Source organism: Callithrix jacchus, chromosome 22 (assembly GCF_049354715.1).
Source record: "Callithrix jacchus isolate 240 chromosome 22, calJac240_pri, whole genome shotgun sequence".
In the NCBI taxonomy this organism is placed as follows: domain Eukaryota; kingdom Metazoa; phylum Chordata; class Mammalia; order Primates; family Cebidae; genus Callithrix; species Callithrix jacchus.
In genome coordinates, this window is record NC_133523.1 from 20,668,435 (window position 1) to 20,674,678 (window position 6,244).

A 6,244-nucleotide genomic window follows, 5' to 3' on the forward strand; every position below is an offset into this window, starting at 1 on the left:
CAACGGCATGGTACATCCAGACCCGTTTCACATGCAAGGATACACAAAGACTCAAAACAAAGGGACGGAGAAAGATTTACCAACCAAATGGAGAACAAAAATAAATAAATAAATAAATAAATAAAAAGCAGGAGTTGCAATTCTTGCATCTGATAAAATAGATTTCAAAGCAACAAAGAGATAGTGGTAAAAGGATCTATGCAACAACAAGAGCTAACGATCCTAACACCCAGATACACAGAGACTTAGATTCAATGAGACAGAAAATTAATAAGAATATCAAGGACTCGAACTCAGATCCGGAACAAGTAAATTTAATAAATATTTATAGATCTCTCCACTTCAAATACACAAAATATACATTCTTGTCAATACCACATCATACCTACTCATAGGTTTAAATGAAACATTGATTGGCCATCATTAATACCCATTTTTTTCAGAATAAAGCAATATTTCCGTTCCCCCTCCCTCTTTCTCTTCCTCTTTCTTCCTCTTCTTTACTCTTTTTTTTTTCTTTCCTTCTCTCAAAAAAAGAAAAAAAAAAAAAAAAGAAAGAAATCAACTTGTAAACCTCTAGATCCAGGTTGGCAATGTCTCTCTCATTGCTTGATTTACTTCCTTCCCTTCCCTCCTTCCCTCCCTCCCTCCGTCCCTCCCTTCTTTCCTCCCTTCCTTTCTTCCTCCCTCCCTTCCTCCTTTCCTCCCTTCCTGACTTCCTCCCTTTCCTAAAAACAAAAACAAAAAAACAAAAAGCAACATATCCAGAGTCTGGACAACATAGCAAGAGTACATCTCTACTAAAAAAAAATGATAGGTAAATAGACCAGAAAGACAGATGGAGCCAGCCAGATAGATAGATAGATAGATAGAGCCAGAGAGACAGAGATAGATGACAGGTAGATAGATGACTGATAGATAGATAGATAGATAGCCAGGCAGGATGGCTCATGCCCGTAATCCCAGCACTTTGGGAGGTCAAGGCTGGTGGATTGCTTGAGCACAGGAGTTGAAGACCAGCCTGAGAAACATAACAGAACCATGTCTCTACAAAAATAAAAAGTAAAAATTACAAAATAAAGAGGCAGCGTGGTGGCAAGTGACCAGCTACAAGGGGAGCTGAGACGGGAGGGTCCTGAGCCCAAGGAGGTCCAGGCTGCAGTGAGCCATGATCACACACCTGCACTTCAGCCTGGGTGACAGAGTGAGAAGACCTCATGCAATATATATATTTATGTGTATATAGAGGTATATATTTGTATACACACGTATATAAAAGAAGAAAGACATTTAAAACGACAGCAACTTCACTATGACGAAGGAGCATGAGAGAAAGAAAAAACAAAACAAAGAAGAACCAATACCCCAATGGACTGTGGAAACAAACCCAAAGCGAGGGTAGGAAAAAAAACCTAAGACTGAAAAACAGATCCCCAGAGCTGCAGCTACTCTGGAGGCCAAAATGGGAGGATGACCTGGTTGAGCCCGGGAAGGTGAAGGGCGCCTGATCCGTCATCCTGTTGGGTGTCCCTGGAACCCTGCATCATGCCTGGTGGGTCCCGTGGGTGGCGCCTCTGCAGCTGCGGTGAGCCGGGGACCGGCCTGGGCAGCCCCACACTGGGCTCATCCCGAGAGCGCGGAGACAGCCTCTCCTCCACTGCCCAGCACAGCTGAGCTCTGACTCACAAGGGACGCGACAGAACTCCGGCACCATCGGGACAGTTCTGCTGAAGGCTGCGGGACTCCCGAGCTCTGCCCAGCTCACAGCGGGGACATTCCCTCCCTCGGCAGCTGCCGCTGGAGCTCCGGAGAACAAGAGAACTCTAGGAAGGCGGCTGCTCCCGTGGGCCACACGCTGTGCCTTCAACCCAGGCGGCCTCTGGAGGGCTGTACCGCTACACGGTCGCTAGGTGGCGACCAGGGACCACCCACGCAATGGTCAGCCTGGGGAGAATGGAAGAAAAAAAACCCTGTGTGTGTGTGTGTGTGTAAACGTGTGTGTGAGTGTGTGTATGCATATACTGATCAAAGAAAAATAGTCAGGGAGGTGATTTTCTAGGCAACAAGGGAGAAAGCTACTTTAAGGTGGGGAAGGTAGAGAAGACAGCTGCCGCAGTCTGCACAGGCGGCCAGTGCTTTCTTTCCTCTGTGAGACCTGGGTTTCTGGTACATAACTATATTTCAATGTGACAAAATTACTACTGGGCGCTGTGGCTCACGCCTGTAATCCCCAGCTCTTAGGGAGACAGAGGCGGGAGGGCAGCTTGAGCCCAGGAGTCTGAGACCTGCCTGGGCAATATAGCGAGACCCCGTTCTCCACAAAAAGGAAAAAAACAAGACAAAAAATAAAATAAACAAAGGCCAGACGCGGTGGTTCACACCTGTAATCCCAGCACTTTGGGAGGCCGAGGTGGACGGATCACTTGAGGTCAGGAGTTTGGGACCAGCCTGACTAACTTGGAGAAACCCCATCTCTTAAAAAAAAAAAAAAAAAAATTAAATTTAATTTAAAAAGGGAAAAAAATAAACAAAATTACTTATTATAAACGTTATGATTTATTGATTTATTGAGATGGAGTCTTGCTCTGTCGCTCAGGCTGGAGTGCAGTGGCACGATCTCGGCTCACTGCAACCTCCGCCTCCCAGGTTCAAGCGATTCTGGTGCCTCAACCTTCTGAGTAGCTGGGATTACAGGCACGCACCACCTCTCCCGGCTTGGCTCATTTATCATTATTAGTAGAGCCGGGGTTTCACCACGTTGGTCAGGCTGGTCTCAAACTTCTGGCCTCAGGTGATCTGCCGGCTTCAGGCTTCCAAAGTGTTGGGATTACAGGCATGAGCCACCATGCCCAGCTGATTTTTTTCTTTCTTACGTGTATGGTCCTGTGATAGACCAGGGGACTTGTAACCTCAGAGTCCATGAGGCCAGAAGCTGACATCCTAAATGTCTATTTAGAATGAATTTAAACAAACCAAACTCTTTACAATGAAACTCTCAGAAAGAAAAGCAATTAGAAAAAAAAGAAAAAATCATGGCCAGTGAATCACGCCTGTAATCCCAGTACTTCAGGAGACTAAGGCGGATTGCTTGAGCCTAGGGGTTCAAGACCAGCCTGGGCAAGATGGTAAAACTACATCTGAAGCAAAAACACAAAAATTAGCCAGTTTTATAACCTCATCTCAAAATACATAAATAAGTAGATTATAATTTTAAAAATTGGGTGAGGTATCCCACACCTGTAATCTCAGCACTTTTGGGAGGCTGAGGCAGGCAGGTCACAAGGTCAGGCATTCCAGACCAGCCTGGCCAACATGGTGAAACCGCATCTCTACTAAAAATACAAAAATTAGCCGAGCGTGGTACGGGCGCCTGTGCTATCAGCTACTTAGTTGGCTGAGGCAGGAAAATCAGTTAAACCCAGGAGGTAGTGACTGCAGTGAGTGGAGACCGCACCATTGCACTCCAGCCTAACAACAGAGTGAGTCTCCATCTCAAAAAAAAAAAAAAAGAAAAAATTTAAAAATAAAATTTTAATTTTAAAATACTGTATATAGTTAATTTTGTTTCCTACCCTGAGAAGGGCATAAAATATCTGTCGCTAGCTTATTTGTTTAGGACAGGGTCTCACTCTGTCACCAGGCTGGAGTGCAGTGGTACCATCATGGCTTCATGCAGCCTCAACCTCCCCAGGCTTAGATGATTCTCCCACCTCAGCCTCCCAAGTAGCTGAAATCACAGGTGTGCGCCAGCACGCCCGGCTCATTTTTGTATTTTCAGTACAGATGAGTTTTCCACGTTTCCCTGCATGGTCCCAAACTCCTGGGCTCAAGTAATTCTGCAGTGTTGGCCTCCCAAAGTGTAGGATTACAGGCATGAGCCATCACTCCTGGCCTTCCTTAATACATCTGATCTCACTACATTCTGGCACTAAAGCCTCACAGCAAAAAGTTAGAAAGATCTCAAGTTAACAACCTAACGTCACAACTAAAAGGACTAAAGAACCAAGAGCAAACAAATCCCGAAGCCAGCCGAAAACAAGAAATAACCCAAATCAGAGCTGCACTGAACAAAATAGTGACAAGAATACATATTCAAAAGACCAACAAATCCAGGAGCTCGATTTTTGAAAAAAATAAAATAAAATAAAATAAAATAAAATAACTAAAAACACCACTAGCTGGACTAACAAAAAAGAAAAGGGAGAAGATTCAAATTCTAACATCCAGGCCAGTTAGAAGGAATGCGCCACACACTGAGTTTCAAATTAAGAGTCCTTTTAATTAGCCTGTGACGGCTAATGCTCAAAGTTCTCTCAGCCCCGAGGAAGGGGCTGGATTTCCCTTTATACCTTGATTTAGGTATAAGTCAAGGTATAAGGAGGTATATAGGGAGGAAGAGCCTAGCTGAAGTGGAATTTTACAGAAGCAGAAGAGGCAAGTTAGCTAGTAACCAGTGGGGAGGAGGTTCCCAGGATTGTTGGTTGCTAAGGGTATTTTCAAACAATCACCAAGGGGGGGTTCAAAGAGAGTTACACATATAGAAGGTGTGCTTGCCAAGCAGGATGTAGTTACATTGGTTATATGGTAGGATAAGCACAGAGTCAGCGTGACATAAGCACAGTGTCAGTGTGGCCCAGTTATGCACCCAAAGGGACTGTGGTAGGGAGGAGAAGCCAGGTTGGAGTTTACAGTTAAGATGGAGTCAGTGATGCTAGCCCAGGGTAGGTTATTACAAAATAAACACAATAAGAAACAATAAGGGGGATATTACCACTGACCCCACAGAAATACAGACAACCATCAGAAAATATTATGAACAACTCGATGCACAGAAACTAGGAAATCTCAAAGAAAATGAATAAATTCCTGGAAGCGTACACCCTGTCAAGACTGAAGCAGGAAGAAACTGAATCCCTGAACAGAACAATAATGAGTTCTGAAATTGAGGCAGTAATAAACAGCCTATGAATCAATAAAAGTCCAGGACCAGATGGATTTACAGCTGAATTCTCCCAAAGAAGAGCTGGTACTGTTCCTACTAAAACTATTCCAAATTGAAGAGAAGGGACTTCTCCCTAAACTCATTCTATGAGGTCAGGACCATCTTGACATAAAAACCTGAAAAAGTGGCCGGGCGCGGTGGCTCAAGCCTGTAATCCCAGCACTTTGGGAGGCCGAGGCGGGTGGATCACGAGGTCAACAGATCGAGACCATCCTGGTCAACATGGTGAAACCCCGTCTCTACTAAAAATTACAAAAAATTAGCTGGGCACGGTGGCGCGTGCCTGTAATCCCAGCTACTCAGGAGGCTGAGGCAGGAGAATTGCCTGAACCCAGGAGGCGGAGGTTGCGGTGAGCCGAGACTGCGCCATTGCACTCCAGCCTGGGTAACAAGAGCGAAACTCCGTCTCAAAAAAAAAAAAAAAAAAAACCTGAAAAAGTGACAACAAAAATGAAAGCTTCATGTCAATATCCTCGATGAACATTGATGCAAAAATCTTCCAAAAAAAATTAGCAAAGCAAATTCAGCAGCAAATCACAAAACTTATCCACCGGGCCGGGCGCGGTGGCTCACGCCTGTAATCCCAGCACTTTGGGAGGCCGAGGCGGGTGGATCACGAGGTCAACAGATCGAGACCATCCTGGTCAACATGGTGGAACCCCGTCTCTACTAAAAATACAAAAAATTAGCTGGGCATGGTGGCGCGTGCCTGTAATCCCAGCTACTCAGGAGGCTGAGGCAGGAGAATTGCCTGAACCCAGGAGGCGGAGGTTGTGGTGAGGCAAGAATGGCGCCATTGCACTCCAGCCTGGGTAACAAGAGCGAAACTCCGCCTGAAAAAAAAAAAAAAAAAAACTTATCCAACATGCTCAGGTAGGCTTCATCTCAGGGATGCAAGTCTGGGTCAAAATACCCAAATAAATAAATACAATTCATTACAGAAACAGAACTAGGGACAAAAATCCACATGATCATTACAATAGATTCAGAAAAGATTTTCACCGGCCAGGCGCGGCGGCTCAAGCCTATAATCCCAGCACTTTGGGAGGCCAAGGCAGGTGGATCACGAGGTCAATAGATCAAGACCATCCTGGTCAACAAGGTGAAACCCCGTCTCTACTAAAAATACAAAAATTAGCTGGGCATGGTGGCGCGCGCCTGTAGTACCAGCTACTCGGGAGGCTGAGGCAGGAGAATTGCTTGAACCCAGGAGGTAGAGGTTGCGGTGAGCCGAGATCGCGC